This window comes from Peromyscus californicus, unplaced genomic scaffold (assembly GCF_007827085.1).
Source record: "Peromyscus californicus insignis strain IS unplaced genomic scaffold, ASM782708v3 Scaffold_6__1_contigs__length_162567912, whole genome shotgun sequence".
Lineage (NCBI taxonomy): Eukaryota > Metazoa > Chordata > Mammalia > Rodentia > Cricetidae > Peromyscus > Peromyscus californicus.
In genome coordinates this window covers 36,303,719-36,324,160 of record NW_026294584.1, presented here as the reverse complement: position 1 = coordinate 36,324,160, position 20,442 = coordinate 36,303,719, and the positions used below count along the sequence as shown (strand labels likewise).

The 20,442-nt window shown below is 41.7% G+C and overlaps 1 protein-coding gene across 4 annotated transcripts in view; it reads left to right on the top strand.

Moving 5' to 3' along the window:
• The first annotated feature begins 18,005 nt into the window (after positions 1 to 18,005).
• The window catches only part of Aass (aminoadipate-semialdehyde synthase), a 55,924-nt gene continuing 53,487 nt past the window's right edge, over positions 18,006 to 20,442 (top strand). For all 4 annotated transcript variants that reach the window (XM_052720830.1, XM_052720833.1, XM_052720832.1 and 1 more), the window contains exon 1: positions 18,006 to 18,096. The gene's annotated coding sequence lies outside the window, so the exon portion shown is untranslated. The remainder of the gene's footprint in view (positions 18,097 to 20,442) is intronic.

The window sequence follows — 20,442 nt, the reverse complement described above, 5'->3', positions numbered from 1 at the left end:
AGTTTATCATGTATTAGTTGTAAGAGCCCTTTGTATATGATAGATTTGAGACTTTTATTAGACATGTGACCTGAAAGCAACTTCTAGCCTGTGACTTGTATTTTCATTTTCTTGTGTTCATCAGAAAGCAAGAGGTTTTGATTTTTTTTTATAGTTAGTTCATCATTTTATGATTTAGACTCTTTTTATCCTATAAAACCTTCAGTTGGGCCAAAATCATAGACTTAAGGAGTATAAAGAGTGTAAGAGCCAGAGGTGGTAGATGACTACAAGGAAACATCTTCCTGACATAGCTGTATATATAAACTCACAGTGGTCATGGCAGTATGCACAAGACCCATACAGCTTAAGAAGCCTAAGCCCAGCATAGAAAAGGAGGTTGGGCATCTAGTCCTACATCTAGCTATGGAGTGATTGGTAAATGTCAGCTGTTGGGAAAGCAAGGGTCAGTTTCTCTAACAGTGTAGCTCCTAGAAGTTGACCACATGCCACAGAAAGGTCACACCCAACTATATTTTGGGCAGACAAATTGGTTTTGAAGGGGTTTTTGTTTTGTTTTTGACACAAAATTGTATCATAGGGAAGAAGAGTGGGTCTAGGAGGCATTGGGAGAGTGAGTACAGTAAAAAAGCATTCTACTAAGCTTTCAAAGAACTAATTAAGGTAGAGAATGGTAAGGTGTTGGGAAGCATGTGGCCTAGTTTCAGACCAGTATATGAGTGCACGTCCTATGGGTCGCCAGATGAGGCAAAGTCCACGGGGACAATCTCTCTCAGACATATGTCCATTGACTTCGGAACATCACAAAATACTGCTGGTACTTCGAGGCCTGCACACTCTCTTCTTTCTCATAATAGTGATGATTCTCTTGGTGGTTTTTTAGTGTCACTTTGTCAATCATGCTTGGGACAGATGTGATCATTCCTGGAAACCCCATTTTTTCTTGAATACTTTCCCCTAAAATTCTTTGCGAGCTGGTGCTTCTCAGGTTTCTTGTCTGGGATACCAGCTGTCACCTCAGACCCTGGGAGCTGTTCTGATTCAGTGCTGACAGGATCAGAGGCAGATCACCTCTATTTCTGTAAAGATGTTTTGAACGGGATTGTTGTTCTTGAAAATGTGTGCCTATGTCAATCACCTTTTAGTTTTGTAAAGGCAGGATATAACTGGCTCTATATTTGGCCAAGCTAGCAAAATGGTAAGTGTTGTTTATGGTTTAAAAATATTTTGGAGTAAAAGTTGGAAAAAAAAAAACATATTTGACATATTTGTTTTTGCCAGAAGTTAATGTTGGAGGATGGGGAAAATTTGTTTGTTAGTATGGGAAAACATGCTTATTTTTGATGTATAAATAAAGATGGCTGGAGCTATTCGGGACAGGCACTTGTGTGAAACTCATCTGGTGGTCAGACAAGTCATTTATTTGCACCGACGCCCCTTCCCCATCTCAGGACCTGAACCCAGGCTGCTGTGGGATCCCAGCAGCAAAGGGAAGATCCCTAGTATGGACCTCTGGCTTTTACATGTGCGCACATGGATGAGTGTACCTACACATATGTGCACATACAAATATAACACACAGAGAGAAATAAAAAGCATAATGAGTTGAAAAATTTAAAAGAACAAGATAAATTATCGAGTGTAGGACTAAGACGTAAGTATTCATTAGAGTCAGGAAATTACAAAGTCCACATGTGATCCAGTAATTTTGCTTTCTCCAAAAGATATTAGCAAAAAATATAGTATTATTGAAGATTAATTATATAAAACATAATTTATATTAAATTATATTTGAAAACTGATAAATTCCATTTTAACAGAATTTCCTTCACAAATTATTTGAACTTATTAAATCCCAACAAGAAAACATAACCAAAGTAAAACAATTAGAAGGCATATTAGTACTGGCTAAGTAATTTTTCCATTTGGAGGAGAATTTTAGTTAGTGGAGTTTCATGCCTCTACAGCAGAGAGTAATCCGCATACATGTTCATGCAGTCTTTTAAATTATTTTAAATTTAATTTATTGCTATCTTTACTCTGTAAAGAACATTTAAGTTTTCTCAACTTTTATAATTCCAAAGACACAAGTTTAAAAAAATTAAAAAATGGCAGTGTGAACAAGTGTACTGATTAATAGCTGCCTTTGTTTTTGTTTTTATGACCTCAAAGGCTGACCTCTATTAACTATATCTTTAGAAGTTCCTTTTGAGTTGAGATATCAATGAGTCAGTAAGAGTCCTGAATTGAAAAATCAATGGATCAATAGGATTTCCTGCTGGGCATCAGTGAGATATTAAAGTTTGAAGTAGGGGAAGAAACACTGCTACAGGAGCCACTGAATGAGTCAACTTCGTTCCACTGAGACCCTGACTCATCATGGTACTTGAAGAGGCTTTGGGAGGCAGCTCCTCAAAGTGAGATTATGAGATCGCGATGCTTGCATACTTGAGTATATGGCTACTCTCCTTGTGAGGAGGAAATAGTATCCCACATGTTTGGAAATGGCTTCACACTGATAAATTACTATTGAGGGTAACATGCAGTCGTGTTCATGGAGAGACTGAAGTGTTGAGTTGAATTAGCTGGGGCATTTAGCTGTTATGAAAACAATGAGGTAGACTGTGAGGTTGACTGGACAGTTCAGGCAACCGTGAGAAGACAGGGGGTTGACAGCAAGGCCCAGCCTTTCAGAGCTCTGCTGCTCTCTCAGAGGCACTCGACACACTTCCAGGGAGGGGTTTCTCTTGGCCAAGTGGAAAAGTCATGGAACTGGCCACAAATCAATGCATCACTCAGGCTTGGCTTGATCTTAACAATGTTGCTTGACCTCTAGCTCAGTATTTTTAGCAACTGGTCAGATCCAGTTAAGTTCAGTTCCACATCATCCAGTATCTCACATCGTTTTTAATTTTACAAGCAGTAGATGCAGATGAAAGGGAAGTATGAAGCATGAACAATCAAAGGGGAACTCCCATGATTCACCACCGAGAGATGATAAGCAAGTGTTTTTCTGTTTTAACTAGCATATGGTTGACACTGCACTGTTTCAGATACCTAAAGAAAAGGGTAAATTTTAAATCTTGAACTCTGAGCTCACAGCACTACTCAAAGGAAAAGCCTAATACCTTTAGAAAGTTGAAGACACCAAGGACCAAGATTTCAAAGAAAAGAAGTTTGTCCACAGAATTCTGTTCAGAGTGCTGGTAGATGGTAATAAAACTGAAGTTGAAAAGAAGTTACCGTTAATCAATTCAGGCTTTGTGAGCAGTTACAGAACAGCTAGTTTTAAGTTAATTCACTGCCTCCACTTTCTATCATGCCTTTCTATAAAGACAAGTAACGGTAGGTAAAATAATTTATGTTTTAGTGGAAAGAATGACAGAACAGACCTGGCTCAGTTAGGATACAGTGGCTGCTGAGACTGTAATTCTACTGTGTTGAGGCTGAAAGCTTATCCAGGCAAGGGTTAAAGGGATGCTGATTGGCCAAAGAGGTGGATTGTGCTGCTGAGTCTGTTTGCTGCCCAGTACCCTTGCTTTGATCCATACCATGCCTTTTTACCCTGTGTGCTCCAGGAGACTTGCCTCTGTGCATCCCAGGACTATACTTCTATTGCTCTGTGGCTTCCTCATGAGCTTAGAGGGAATCAGTTACAAGCACAGTAAGGTGAGGGAAGAAGGATGTTATGTCATTTTCCTCCCTTACCTTTGGTTGGGGATAGTGCTGGCAATGGCTGCATTGTATGTTTATAGTTTCTGATCAATAATTATTCTCATATAGCTTCAAACACCTTTCAGGGTTTGGAGAAACTATTGTCCATTCTGTCCCCCTTCAGTTATGGTGTGGCAATGATTTCTAACTATAACTAATCCCTGGGTATATCAGCAAGTCATTTTTTTCTCTTAACCTTGCCTATAACTCTTTGGATAATGCTTCTTTAAACACAGAAACAGACTTTATTTGCTGTTTCCTGCCAGTTCATTGATTGGTACACTGTATCTAGAAGGAGAAATTAGGTGGAACCAGTTGAGGGCAGCCATTAACACTGCATATAGTTGAAGTAGTTCACAAGAATCAGCTGTCTTGAAGAGAATCTGGGCTTGGTTCTCAGAAGCATGTGGTGTCTCACAACAGTCTGTAATTTTACTTCTAGGGAATCTGATACCCTCTTCTGACCTCCAATGTTCCTGCACTCATACATATAAAATAAATCTTTTTAAAAATTAACAAAGAGTCATCTATGGAGGCCAAACATAAAATTCATCAAATATAGACACAGAAAGCAATTTATAACTCTAGATGAGCATTGCAGGGTAACCGGAAGGGACAGCAGTGTGCCTATTGAGTTAGGGAGCCAGAACTCCGGGTGCGAGAGATCCTGGCAGCCAGGTGGCTTCCACCTGTCAGGCTTTCAGGTATCACAACTCTTGTTTCTGGTTGAGATTTGAAATGTAGAAGGAAAAGCGTCAGTGCGTGTGGTTTCATTTCTACATAGACACCAAACACGTTTCTCTCCTCCACACATTTATTTGTTCATCATTCATGTTTGTTGAACTTCTTTGTAGTGTAGGCTAGGAATTATTGTATTCAACATAAATCCATCCTAATTTAAGGTTAGAAATGGTTCTTAGATGACAGAGGGAGTAATCTCTGCTGGTGAGGGTGATCAGTGTGTACAAAGAAAGAAGAATTAAGCATTTCTTCCCAAATCTATACATATATGGACTTAGAGTCAGATGCTTCTTACTGGACATGTCAAAGTCACTGTATGACTGGATGCATAACTCAGGATTCTCAGAGTGGTCAGTCCCTAAGAACCCTAAGAGCTGATAATTTGAGTTCATGTAGCATCAACTCAAAATAAATTGTTCAGAACTAGATGGAAACAGAGATAGACACAGAGGAGAGAGAAAGACACAGAGGGACTGACCACAATAAATGTCAGCCTATTACTCTGTAATAAGAACTACACACTACTCCTTACAGTATAGTCCACCCTGTGCAGAGGTCTCGGTTGTCATATCAACCCTCCTCTCTATACATAAAAACAAAAGGAGAAAGCTTCAGCTTTTTAGCTTTCCTTCTTTAAATTTAAATTGTTTGAGGAGTTGGGACATGAGTACCATATTTATACCATTTCAACCCTCTTCTCCTCCTCTCCCATGACTTCTTCTATAATTGTTATTGTTACATATATTTTGCATGAGCCCCGTGAGTCCTGAGATAACTAGAATCCATGGAATAGTCTAGTTAAATGAAGCCAGAATTGCAACCAAAAGGTATTTCCGTGTAAGCATTTCATGTTAATTGTCTAGAGAGATGGGATACAAATTTAAAAATTTATAACAAGTATTTTATTTACTTTTCCAGTTAATTTTGAAATTATAATTTTTACTATATTATTAAAGAGAACTACCCAGAGTCCAGAGAATATTCAAGCCCCTCAGATCTGGATCTGTGTCTGTATTTCTATGTAGCTAGAGTTTTTCTGCCTGACTCACAGTCAGGACAAATCTCTGACACCCGCCAGTCCCACAGCCACTCAGACCCGACCAAGTAAACACAGAGACTTATATTGGTTACAAACTGTATGGCCGTGGCAGGCTTCTTGCTAACTGTTCTTACAGCTTAAATTAATCCATTTCTATTAATCTATACCTTGCCACGTGGCTTGTGGCTTACCGGTACTTTACATCTTCCTTGTCCTGATGGCGGCTGGCAGTGTCTCTCTGACTCAACCTTCCACTTTCCAGCTCTATTCTCCTCCTTGTCCCGCCTACACTTCCTGTCTGGCCACGGGCCAATCAGTGATTTATTTATTGACCAATCAGTAACACATTTGACATACAGATCATCCCACAGCATTTCTATGTGAGGATATGGATACTCTACTGACCAGCCAAGGACTTCCTTTTCTGGACAAGGCCCTTTTCTATCTTTTGAAAGATAACATGTATCTCACTATTATTTCCTCCCCACATCATTGTTTCAGGCAGAAAACAGCAATTAAATTTCAGTTCTTTATGTTAATAAATCCCTTAGATCACTCATTGAGAAGACAACTGTGGTCTCTCAGTGGACAAGGAAATTCCTTAGTGTCTTCTATAGTTCATTAAAAAATGCTTCCCAGATGGGTTGCTCTTCACTGTGTACTGCTGATGTGCATTGGTGTCATTTGTCAATGGCATTTTCCTGACTTTCCTCTTGCATCTTAGGAGTCGCTGTGCCCTGTATATCCTGTATATCCTGCATAATAGAAACAATGATGCTCAGCAACACTCTATAGCTTTTATCAATCTACCTAATGATAGCCAGGAACTGCAGACTTGTCAGGGATCGACGTAAAACATGCTTCTACCAGTTTCTTTTCATATGTTCTTGTCAGTGAGATATTCTTGTTAAGTAGGCCTACAGACACTGGAGGCTGTTTCCCCGAAACCATAGTCATAGCTATGGGAAGTCACAGATCAGTGCAAAGGTCTTGAGAAGCAGACTCTGACAGCTGTGGTGTACCTGGATTTCCAATTGGTTTTGGAGCTCACAGCACAGCTCTACTTCAGCTTTGGTTTCTCTGGTTGTTGAAAGCAAGCAGTCTTTCAAAGATCAATCTAGCACAGTGATCTTGACTTTGAATTCCCGTCTGCCTAGCTATTTTTGGTGTGCCCCTCTGTTATTCACTGCAGGTTTTTATTTGGTCTTCAGATAATGAAACATGAACTGCAACTCCTGGTTCCTGGGTGCTGAGAGGTGGTATTAGTTTCTTGGAGATCTCATACTAACTGGGTGGCTTCAAACAATAAACACAGATGTCTCAAGATTCTCAACACCAGAAATCTAAAGTCAAAGTATAGATAGGCTTATATTCACTTCAAAGACACCATGGGAGAATCTTTCCTTGCTTCTTCTGATTTCTGATGGTTTGTGGAGCTCATTGGCTATGGCATCATAACAGCAATTCAACCTTTTTCATTCAGCCTTTTTGTGTCTTATAAGGACATTTTTAGTGGACTTGGTGTTCACTCAAATCCAGTATAATCTTATTTTTTTTTAATTTTTTTATTGTTGTTTTGTGAATTAGAGTCTCACTATCAGGTTGACCTTGAACTCAGAGATGCCTTTGCTTTTTGGTAATTTCTGTTTTGGAAAAATCTTTTCTCTTTGTAGCAGAAAGACAAGGCATGACACTAAGAATCCTCACTCAAAACTATGGGGCATCCCCAGGCCTATAACCTATTTTTCTAAACAGCTGGACTCTGTACTATGTGGATAACCAGGCTGTTTATGAACTGTCACAATCAGAGCAATGCTAATGGATGAGGCAACTAGATTCACCTTGGGACACTGGTTTGAGGTCCTAACCCCTGAATAAGTTCAAAGTGTCCTCGCAATCAAAGGGCACCAATGGGTAACTAGGGGACAACTGTCTAAATACTAAGCCCTCTTCCTGCAATCATCAAAATTGCCCTTCAGTTGCCTCACATCAAACCCAGCAACTGTACTCTTGTTTCTGAGGCAAACAAATGAACTGTGTGGGTCATAGAGAAAGTCTGCTCTAGCAAGCTTGCCTTGGAGGATAAGCCCTTAGCGAGTCCTCATGTATAACAGTTTACAGACAGGAGCGGTTACGTAAGCAAAGGAATCTGAAGGGAACTGATATGTGTTAGTTAGCCTTCACAAGACAATAGAGGCTAAGCCTCTTCTAACAGCTCAGCTCAGAAAGCTGAGCTTCACAAATGGGAAAAGATAAGTCAGTGTCGACACTGATTCACTTATGCTTGAATGTGAGTCCTTCATGCTCACACAGCTAGAGGACTTCGAATGGGAGCAAATTCTCTGGTTAAACATGACCCTGAAGCTGCATCTTTTCCAGAAGCTGTCTGGTAATGCATACAGGTAGCAGTTATGCACTGCAAAGGACATCAGAAGTGCAATTCCACTATCACACAGAGAAGTAACCCAACGGCGCGTGTGCCAAACAGCAGCACTCACTCCAGGACGCAGCAGAGATGGCTCTGATACCTCTTGCTCCAGAGTTAAACTTAAATCCATCTTATACAGAAGCAAGGAAGGAATGGGCCACCCAACAAAGAGACAGACTGACTGGAATTGACTGGTAAGATTCTGTTGTCTCAAGCACATCAGTGGAAAATTAGTAAGAGACTTTATGACTCGTGCAACTTGGGAAGAGAAACATGAACTACTCTATTCACTTGTGCATTGAGGGAAAAAGACTGTCACAATCAGGGCTTGTGTCCTCTGTCTCTGTGGTAACCTAGGAGGTAGAGTCAAGTCACTACCCATACCCAGGAGAGGGACATGTCTAGGAGAAGGTTGGAAATTAGCTTTTACTCATATGCCTCCTTACTGAGGAGAAACACTTTCCAATATGTGCTGAAGTTTTCATGGTTTAGATAGAGACCTATGATGCCAAGATTGAAAAAGTTTAAGAAGTTACTCAAGCTCTAATAAATGAAGTCATTTTTCATCTGGGTTCCCAAGGTATCTCCAAAGTGGCAATGGACCTTCTTTTATTTCTAAAGTAACCCAGGAGATCTCACAGATAGTGAGCATAGCCTGTTATTGCCACATCTCATACCTACCATTAGCATTCTCATCCACTGGGAAAAGCAGAGAAGACAAACTGTCAATTTAAAACACAACTCAAAGGGGATGAGTCATTTTTAGGAGTCAAATATTAGTGACCATGGCCCAGGGAAACATATTTAGGTTAACCTCAAGTTCCATGTTCCAATATGGAGCAGTTTCATAAAGTTTTTACAGTTAATAGAACAAGTAAGTTCATAAGTCAACACATTTTTCAAATACACTGGTGTGTACATTAGGTAGGTGAGCTTCAGCAAAATGGGAAAACCTCAGATAAAGACCTCAGATGCTGTCTGATGTCATTCTGAATTTTTGGATTGGTGGAAGCTAGGGTCTATTTGTGTATTCCAAAGGATTTACCTAACAGTCACAAGGATGTTAGGTCACATTCAAAGGCAGGGAATACACAGCTACTAAGAGGGCTAAATATGACCTTAGATAAATTGACTTTGAGAGTCTAGCCTCTCCACATCATTGGAATTCTTGTCAATCAGTAAGCATTTGTAGTCACAGCTTCTCTCCATGAACTTTTGTTCCCTGCTCCCTTGGGTGGCCAAGCATCACATTTTGTCCATGTGTGAGACCCAATGTTATTTCAGTGATCCTCTGGTTTTCTACCTCCTTGGACCTTCCCACATTTCTCTTACATCAGGAAGGTTGATTGTAGATGTAACCAACTGTCTTATTAAGTAAGAAACACAGAGCCAATACAAAGACAAAAGCCAAGAGATCAGAGCTAAGAGCCTTACCCACCTGCTGCAACTAGCCTCTTCAGCCAAGAGACCTCTCCCAAAGAGACCTACTTCCTGTCTGTTTGTCTTTATATAGACTTTCTGTTCTGCTTTCTCATTGGTTGTAAAACCAACCACCTGACTGCCTCGTCACTGCCTGTCTGTATAGACCTCCAGGTCTTCTATGGTTGGTATTGAGATTAAAGGCGTGTGTCTCCAATGCTGGCTGTATCCTTGAACACACAGAGATCTACATAGCTCTGCCTACCAAGTGCTGGGATTAAAGGCGTGCACCACCAACGCCCAACTTTCCTATGGCTTGCTAATAGCTCTGACCCCCGGGCAACTTTATTTATTAACATACAATTAAAATCACATTTCAGTACAAATAAAATATCACCATAGTTGATATTTTAGATCTCTGGATAGGCAGGGTATAAATTCCTATGAAGACTGAAGAAACTGAATGGATCATTGGTTGTGAGGATCACCAACCCTTAAACACAACAGACTGAGGTCTCAGAAGGAGAATTCAACCAGAATAGAAGTACATGGGAAATTAAGGAGGCAAGGGAAGAGAAGGTGCTCCTTAGCTGAGCCTGAGTCTGGACGAAGCATTTTATGAGTCAGAGATTCCAGCACAACTCATCACATTTGCTGTACAAGCTGCTTACCTAGAGAAGGCATACCTTTTAGATAGAGATGATTTCAAATAAGAATGTTAAAATACCAGTGAACTATCCTTAAGGCCTAAGGGACACATGACCTTCAATATGGCCATTTTACCTCCCCAGCTGTAAAACTGCAATTTTCTAGGAATCTCATCGGAAAACACTATTAGCAGTAAACAGTGTGTTTTAATCCCCTCATACAATCTTTATGACTCTTCAGGGAGAAAGCTTAACTCTTTTCTCCAAAACCTGTCTTGCTGGCTGTTCCCAGCTGAAGCTCTTAAAAGATCATGTGTTTTAATCCTTCCTCCACTCTAATCTTTGCTCACTACTTCTAGGTACCTTCTTCTTTGAGACCTTTGTCCTCATAAGTGGCTTAGGGGAGAAACACTGGGTTTTCTTTTGATTTTAATATATTGGATCCATTATATATCAGTGAGATTTTATGCAAAATTAGCTTAACCAGGGTTGGACTGATAATACACAATTCTCACTCAACTCATCAAATACACTGATATTTAAAATTGAAATTGATATGTACTTTGTTCATGGTGAGAGCACTTAATAAGCAGATGGACATGGTCTGAAATGTCGGTGAGTGACTTTCCTTGCACAGCTGACTGTCAACAGCTATCAAGGTTCCTGGTAAGATTTTTAAAGCATTGGTATATTTTTTTTTTAAAACATTTGAAACTAATTAATATGAACAGGGGAGAGAAACTTGTTACTTTGCTTGTCTAAAATACCTGATGGTCTAATAAAAAACTGAATGGCCAATGGCAAGGCAGGAGAAAGAATAGGCAGACAGAATAAATAGAAGGAGAAATCTGAAAGAGAGAAAAAGAAGAAAGAGGAAGAGAACAAGGAGAAGAGGATTCTAGGGGCCAGCCACATAGCTAGCCATGGAGTAAGAGTGAAAGTAAGACATACAGAATTAAGAAAAGGAAAAAGCCCAGAGGCAAAAGGTAGATGGGATAATTTAAAGTTAAGGAAAGCTGGCAAGAAACAAGCCAAGCTATGGCCAGGCATTTATAATTAAGAATAAGCCTCCATGTGTGATTTATTTGGGAGCTGGGTGGTGGGTCCCCAAGAGCCAAAAGAGTAAAGAGCAAAAACAACTAACTACAGAAACTGGCCAGGAAGTTTTAGGGGCAGGAACCCTGAAAAGGAACAGTTCTAATTCTTGTTGTTGGCCAGAAACTAGACCTTGATTCTGGCCCCTGGTCAGGAATATTAGGATGGATCTCTGATTTCCAGATTTCGCTCTCTTCTAAATGAGCACTTCTGATTAAAAGCTATATGTGACAGTATGACTGAGACTCAAGACCAGACACCCATTCCTCCTGGTGAAGAGATCTCTGGATTTTTAGAGTGGAAATGGGGCATATCCATCATAATCTTAACAGTGATGCTATCGATTTTTGGCTTTTGTGTATTCAAGGCCTGCCTTGTCTTAATTATGTCTCCTCTTATTTATAGTTGACCAGCACTCAGATGGTCCTGTGCACCCCAACTCAAACTATGAGATCCATTGATTGCCCTCCAAGTCTTAAAATGTCAACAAGAGTAGAAACTCTTAAGTTCTATGTCCATCTCCTAAATGGGTCTCAACTACTGAGGGGGGTATATTCCAGAAAATAACAGACTTGAAGGCACTTAGGATGAACCCCTTCCTCATAGTCTACTTTGGACCCTACCTCCTGTTTCTCTGGTAATAATAGATAGATAAACATCAGCTTTGCCACTTTTAAGACTTGAATTTCCAGGGCTTTGTTGAGGCCCATTAAGCATAAGCTATTTTTCTCCTTGTCAAAATAATGGAATCTGCCTGTGGCCCAGGGTAGAGACACACCATTCTGATGTGATCCAAATATTAGAACACCACATACTAGCATCTCTTAATCCTGGTGGCCTGTTGATCACCTCATCAGGAGCCCACCTCACTGGAAATCTGCTTCACTTGAAGACACACTAAGGAGATGGGGCAATTATTTCTTTAATGAAATAACATGCTTATCTTTTCTAGAAGCCTTCTTAGGAGTGCAGTCACTTTCAGTTCCCTTTTTGGAAAGGTATAACTTCACTTTTCCTTCTTTCTATCTTTTATTTTGTGTGTGTGTTGTTGACCAAGACCTTAAGCATGTTTTCCCTGACACTCTGGGTTTTCTCATTCTTTCCCTGAGGCACCTCTGCTGCTGCACAGCTGTTTGTCAATCTCTATTTTTGAGTATGCTGGCCTTCCTGGACTCCTGACTCAGAAGACATTGCTTTCTTCCTCTTATCCAGTCTTCTCATCTTGGCTTTGACCAAGATTTGCAGCTTGCCTGCCCTGTTGTTTTCTCTCACACTCTAACAAAATGATCTTCCTTCTCAGGCTACTATGAATCTTTTACTAACAAATTTGTCTTTATTACAGAGGGAACTGGATTTCCTGGGTAACACAATGAAAGTTGATCTTGAAAATGATAAGGAATTTAGAACCTTTTTGCATTTTTTTTTTTAAGGAGGAGCAGGTGAATTGGAGATGAATGTTTACAGCTTCTTTCATCTAAGTGTGGTGGGTGGTAGAACATTCAGGATCTCCACCCACAGCTGATCATAAAAATTCCAAGCCAGATTTACCTGTGAGTAGTTCTGATATTGCCTCCCTTGAAGGGATTCTTGAAGATAGAGAAGGCAGGCTTCATTTTCAAGATAACCTGGGAGTTAGGGACAATAATACTTGCCACTTAAGAATTTGTACTTACTCAAACTTCTTTTAAAAATAATATTTGCATAAGTAACACATACTAACCAGTTGTGCCACTAGAGTGTCCATCAAGTCCCTACCCTCAGATCCCAGGGAATCCCTCAGAAGAGGAGGAGAAGAAATTGTAGGGGTAAGAAGGGTTGAAAACATCAGGAGACTATGGCCTGAGGAATCAGTTAATCATGGCTCACAGGGTGGTGGGGGAGTCCACAGAGAGTGAAGAGGCAATCACAGAACCTGCATGGATCTACTCTAGGGTCTCTGCATATGTGTTATGGTTGTTGGCTTGGTGTTTTGGGAAAACTCCTGACAGTGGGAGTTTGGGTGTCTCTGATTCTTTTGCCTGTTCTTGGGACCCTCTTCCCTCACCCAGCCTTGATGTGAGGATTTGTGTCTAGTCTTACTGTATCTTGTTTTGCTGTGTTCAGTTGATAGGAGGCCTGCTCTTTCTGCAGGGAGATGGAAGATCAGTAGATCTGGAAGAGAGAAGAAGTGTGTGTGTGTGTGTGTGTGTGTGTGTGTGTGTGTGTGTGTGTGTGTGTGTGTGTAGGGGGACTGAAAAGAGTGAACGGAGGGGAAGCTGTGCTCAGGATGTATTGTATGAGAGAATAAATAAAAATTTAAAAATATTTGAAGTTTTCCATTCTGTTAGAACATTGTACTTACAATAATTTCGTTGTATACAAATTGTATGTAAACTTGCTGTTTATATAAGAGTTGCAAATTCTGAGAAAAAATAGAACTAATTTGGGAATGTTAGATTCCCTCCTCTTTGTCTCAGATCTCTACCTCTTTCCCCTTTACAACAGCGGGGATAAGAACACTGGGTTCCTCCACAGAGCTCACATATATTGGGAACATGTAGTATTTAATAATTTTAAAAATATATTTTTGTGCCGGGCTGTGGTGGCGCACGCCTTTAATCCCAGCACTCGGGAGGCAGAGCCAGGCGGATCGCTGTGAGTTCGAGGCCAGCCTGGGCTACCAAGTGAGTTCCAGGAAAGGCGCAAAGCTACACAGAGAAACCCTGTCTCGAAAAACCAAAAAAAAAAAATATATATATATATATATTTTTGTATGTGTTTGCCTGCATGTATGTATGTACACTATGTGTGTATCTCGTATCCTCAGAGGCCAGAGAGGATGTCCAGCACCCTAGAACTGGACTTACAGATGTCTGCAAGCCATCACATAGGCACTGAGAACTGAATCTGGGTCCTCTGCAAGAGAAAAAAAGTACTGTTCACTATGGAACCATCTCTCTGGTCCCACATGATCTAATCTTGATCTCTCCTGCTCTTCTGATGAAGGGAAATGATAAAGAACCCTAACAGACATGTTTAGTTTTAGAGAGGTGAACATTTTTGTTAGTTAGATTATGTTTAGTATAGAAAATGAGATGTGAGAAAAAATAAATAACTTACCTTTTTTCTTTTCTTTTTTTTCCATTTTTTTTAAAAGCTGGTTACTTTGTAGAATACCGGGGCTAGTGTGACTCCCCTGCCCCCAGCAGGATTCCACGAAACAGTTGTTATTATTATCCCATCATCACACAAGGGAACTAAACATTAAAATAAACAACAACTGGAAACTAAACAACCTGCCCGTGATTTACGACTTGACAGGAAAAAGGAAGGATTGTTAACCAGGCTGTTGACCCGTAGAGAAACAAGATTACACACTGTATTTCATGTTGGTTTTAGGCTGGTTCTACTGTGGAAAGTGAGAAAGCTGTGGAAGAAAGATTAGAAATTTGTGATTGGGGATGTGAATATAAAGAGAATACAAACCAACCTACTTCCGGGGAAAATTCACATTTTCTCTTCAAGCTATGAAGCTATGAAGTTTCAAAAAATGTTATACTCTCCAAAGCAGTAGTTCTCAACCTATGGGTCGAGACCCTTTTGGGGGTTGCATATCTGATATCCTGCAAATCAAATATTTACATCATGATTCACATCAGTAGCAAAATTATAGTTATGAAGTAGCAACAAAATAATTTTATGGTTGGGGGGGTCACTACAACATGAGGAGCTGTATTAAAGGGCCACAGCATTAGGAAGGTTGAGAACAAGAACCCTGCATTGAAGTGTTGACAGGAGAATTCAATAGATAAACATACCTGTAGATGTGAGAAAAGAAGCAAGAAACAGCTCTCACCTCAGTGGGAGTAAGGGACAACATATCTGTTGGAACCAGATATGAGTGACCATGGCCCAGGAACACAGATTCAAGCTATCACAAATTCCAAGCTCCAACATGGCAGCAGTTTCTTGTAGTGTTATATTAGCAGAACAATAATAACAAAAAGCACACATCAACATGCTTTTCAGACACATTGGTAGAAACCTCAGGTAAGTTATTTACAGTCAATCAGGGGGATCTCTGTAATAGATCTTGGATACTCTGTGGCAGCATTCTTTAAGTTGGTGGAAAAGGTTTTATTTGTTAGTCACAGGATGGTAGGTCAGACACAGAGAAGGCCAAGGAGTATAATGATAGTCAGGAGATAAACTGTAGCTGGGCTGTGGGCGTGCAACATTCCAATTTCTCCACAGACACTGAAGTTCTAATCAGTTAGCCTGATAGAAAACTGAAGGCTAGGTTAGATGTCTTAGTTAAGAGTTTCTCACGCTGTGATGAAACACCAACACCATGACCAAAAGCAACATGGGAAGGAAATGGTTTATTTTGTTCACAGTTCCATAGAACAGTTTATCATCAACAGCAGTGAGGGCAGGAACTCAAACAGGGCAGGAACCTGGAAGTAGGAGCTGATGGAGGAGTGCTCCTTACTGGCTTGCTTAGCCTGTTTTCTTATACAATTCAGGACTACGAGCCTAGGGGTAGCCCCACAAGCACTGGGCCCTCCCCCACGAAGCATCAATTAACAAAATGCCCTACAGACTTGTGGATAGCCCAGTCTTAAGGAGACTTTTCCTTGATTGAGTCTCCCCCTCTCTGATGATTCTCTCTTGTGTCAAGTTGACATAAATTATGCAGCACAAATGACCTCTTGTCAACTTGACACACAAACACATCACCATTAAGCCATAATCCTTCCTTTCTCATTCATCCTGAAGATCTCACATTGAAAACATAAATAACTTTAAAAATCCGGTCTTTACAAATTCAAACACATCAAAAGTGCAATCTCTTCAGAATAGCCAATCTCTCTAAAAATCCAAACTCTTTTAAAAAAAAAGTTCTAAGTCTTTCAGCTGTGAGCTGCTGTAAAAATACTTAAATACTTTCTTCAAGAGGAAAGAACCAGGACGCAGTCACAATCTGACCAAAGCAAAACAAAACCCCTAATAGTGTAAATTTCTCAATGTCCAGTTATGTGGGCTTCACTCATTATCTGCTGGACTCCTAAAAAGGGTATGGGTCCCTTCTCCAGCTTTGCCCTCTGTATCACACACAGCTTGTCTTCTAGGTCGTGGCTGGCTCCTCTCCACTGCTGCTGCTGTTCTTGGGGATCATCCCATGGTAGTGGCATCTCCAAATTGCTGGGGTCTTCTGCTGTTACTGGGCTGTGCTTTTACCACTAATCTATCCTGGGCTCTCTTGAGGGACCCCAGCCATGCTACACAGTACCAAGCCTCAGCTTCTTTCCATGACCTCTTTCATAGCTTCAAAACCAGCACCACCTGGGTGACACTTAACACTGCCAGCACAAGGGACAACCTTGGCCATGTCTGGAACACAGCTTCTGTGTACTGACTCCCAGGAAAACACTTACCAGAAGATCTCACCTCAGTGATGCTGGTCCCTGCTTAATCACTTCTAATCTCTCAGCTCCAGCTGACCTGCCCTGAGTATTCCAGCAAAGCAAGATTTCTCTTTAGTAGTTCTGGTATCTCCTTAATCACAGCTGATGCTTCAGCCCCAGTGCCCCAGTGCCCCAGTGCCCCAGAATCTTAATTCAAAATAACAAATGGCCCTGATAGAGTCTTTAAACTTCTCTGAGGCTTCACAAGCCAGGCTTCCATTGTCTGCATCGCCCTCAACATTCTTATCTTCCAAGCTCCTACAGAACAGCCCACTGAGATCTCAAGAGTCAATGGCTTTTCTATTCCAAAGTTACAAAGTCCTCCCACAATCCTCTCCGAGGGCAGGTCTCTCACAGCAATACCCTACTATCCTGGTACCAGCTATCTTAGTTAGGGTTTCCATTGTTGTGATGAAACACCATGGCGAAAAGCAATGTGGGGAGGAAAGGACTTATTTCGCTCATATTTCCAAAGGACAGTTCATCATCAAAAGCAGTTAGAGCAGGAACTGAATTAGAGCAGGAACCTAGAGGCAGGAGCTGATACAGAAGCCATGGAAGAGTGCTGCTTTCTGGCTTGCTTCCCATAGCTTACTCAGCCTGCCTTCCTACAGAAACCAGGATCACCAACCAGGGATGGCACTGACCACAATGGGCTTCCCCCATGAATCACTAATTAAGAAAATGCCCTACAGGCTTGCCTACAGCCAGATCTTATGGAGACATTTTCTTGATGAGGATCCCTCCTCTCTGATAGCTATGTTATGTCGAGTTGATAAACTATCCAGCACTTTAGACTTATTTACAGAGACCTGCCTTCTCAAGTCTAGATGGGGGAGAAACTCGTGAAAACAGGAAGGATGATGTCCTTCCGACTATTACCCCGAGTCTCCGCTATTTCGGAGGCTAGTCTTTTTGGAAACACATTCTTCACCAACACTGGACTCTGTAATACATTCGTCATCCACTAACTTCTGTTCCTTGAATGTGATGTCCTCGGGTTCTCAGCTATCAGGATTCGAAAAACACACCAGAATTCTCATCGGACTGGACTTCCTAGTCCTGTTACAGGCTGTGAAAAGGTGCGTTTCATAAAACAAATGACACCTGCGCTTGCGACTTTTTCCAGGAAGATACGCTAATCTACTTAGTAGTTGCTGTCCAGACATTTCTTTCGTTCTTTTTGTCTTCGTCTGCTTTCCGCCACGGGTCGTTACAAACCTGGTCAATAACCATCGAGGGAGGATCTGAGTTAATCTCTGGGGTCAGAGATCTTTCAGGCTGTTGAACCTTAGGGTAGAACAGGGGCCGGGCATGACCTAGTACCTGGCAGCGCCGCCGATTGGCGGAAGAGAAGGTTGTTCCTTCGAGGCTGCCGCTGATTGGCTGCAGGAGGGAAGACTTGTGACGTACTTTAAAGTTGAGCAAACACCTCCTCCTCGCCCCCCGCCCCCCAAGCCAATTAAAAAAATTTTTTTTTTTTTTTTTTTTTTGCAGGGAAATTAGAGACCTTAGGATCCAGACTCAGGATCTCTGGGCTGCGCGGGACTATTCAGAACCCATAAGGTGAGAAGGGAGCCCGGAGGGCGACGCAGATGCAGGCGCGATCCCAGCCTGCAGGATGCACTTGGAGCTCCCAGCTCAACCGCGGGACTCCAGCTGTTGGCCCGGAGGTCGGCCTCAGTCCCGGAGCGGCACGGGGACGCCTAGGGCCCCGCTGTGAAAGAGCTAGGGAGGGGGACAAGCTTTAGGCCTCTCCGCCCAACCTTCTTGAAGGGAGGAAGGGCGGTGGGTTGAGCTCCTCGGCTTCTGAATAGGAAGGGGGAGGGGGGCGAAGCACTTTGCCGGGGATGGGCGCTGGTGGTTGTGGCGCCGTTGCTCGGGAATATGGGTTGATGTTGGAATTACAGTTTGCAGAGCGGATAACTTATTTATTCTTGGACTGAAAGTTTCTTTGCCGGCGGTGGCTGATGGAGGGAGCAAGGTTCTCCCTGAATCCCCCGCCCCCACCCTTGGCTCAGCGGAACTGTGACACCGAACTTCCCATGCCTAGCTTCAGGTTTAGGGCTGGTCACTCTGTCGGAGCTAGAGACCTAGCTGAGTCAGTCTGTACTCTTAATTGTCATAGGCATGAGAGAGAAAGTTGAGCAAGTTGGGTTTCTGGTCTCTAAAACTCTCGGTAGATACCCTGGGCAGCTGGGCAGGCCAGGCCAATGCTGAAGGAGAAGGCTCTTTGGACACACTTTGTTAAGGACTCTGCCTGGTTGAATGAAGAGGGAGGGAGGGAGGAAGGGGGAGAAGGAGGAGGAAGAGGAGGATGAGCAGGAGGAGGAGGAGGAGGAGGAGGAGGGAGAAACGGTGATGATGAATAAATGAATTCATTCCTAAATCAGTAGAGACTGACGTTTCTTGGATATTATGGGTCATGAATTGTGAGAATGTGAGCAATATGTAGCTGGGACCAGCGTTATGAGGCTCTGCACACCGCACTGAATGGTCAGTGATGTACACGGAGTCCTTCCAACTCTTTGTACAAAACACAGATGGCATGGTGTGTGTGTGTGTGTGTGTGTGTGTGTGTGTGTGTGTGTGTGTGTGTGTATTTTGCCACTTCACTCCTCCCTGCCATGAAGGTGAGCGGACCTAAGGCTGCATAAACTTGTTGGCTGTGTAACCTGGTTGTTATTCTGCAGTGTCTTAGGAAGACAGAGATTGAGTTTGTTTATTGGAGGTATTTTCCCAAGGTTCTAGAAAACCATATTTCTTATCACAACTACTGTATTCATTGAATCTAAGGTGTCTTCAATTTAAGATGCATCCCTACTTTAGAGATGCTAAAAATGTGAAAAACTGTCTTAAACTTGTTGAAATAGAGTTAAAATGGTAATGAATTTTACATGTTCACCTGTGTCTAAAGAGTGGCATTCAAGACAGGCTCTTTCAGTTTGGGTTCTATTTTTTTTCTTTCTGAGAAGCATAATTTACCACAGTGTGGCAAACAGCAAGGGCAAGTAGTGTCTTCTACTAGGGGTGTGGCTATGCTCCCATTGGAGGCATCAGCGGGCTTGGACCTTTTTCCTGTCTTCACATTCGTTGTTTAGAGCATATGAGACTGGCTCAGGTTGCTAGTGAACGTTCACAACAGCCTTGAGGGTTAGTTGGATTTTGTAGATGATTCACAGACAAGTAAGGTGTGAATCAGGTTCATAGAGTAAATTCAGGTGCTGGGACCATTTCAAGGAGGTGAGCCTGAACTCCTTGGCATCTGTCTCCTGTTGGAAACATTGGCTTCTGGTTAGGGGTTAGGGGTTAGGGTGGTTAATGATACACTGTTGGAGGCTTAGGTGGGTGCCCAGCCTTCCTCTGTGTTGTCTTAGTGGTTTGTTTTTCTGTGTAGTGCACTTCAGCTGGATATGGACAGGCTGATTTATATTCTAAAACTCCAATACGCCTGTAGTCCACATTGCCCACTCTCTACTGAGCTTAATGGAATCGGAATAATATTCCTAAAGGGACTTTTTCTTTTCTTTTTAAAAAACTATGTTTAAACCTTATTTAATCCCCCCCCCCGTGTGTGTGTGTGTGTGTGTGTGTGTGTGTGTGTGTGTGTGTGTGTGTGTCTGGGGTGGGGAAGATGCATCGACAATCTAGTTCTTATTTATCTATCATGCATGCTCTGCTGCATAGGTTTTTGTGATGAGTTCTTAAAATTTCTCATTTATTTTAAGATAAATAATTTAAAATTTTTACCTGGCTTGCAAAAATTATAAAGCCACTATGTGTGTGTGTGTGTGTGTGTGTGTGTGTGTGTGTGTGTGTTGTGTGTATCATGTGCTGTTTTGATAACATGCATATATCATATACTATTTGAATCAGGATAAATATATCATCATCTCAAACATTTGGGATTTC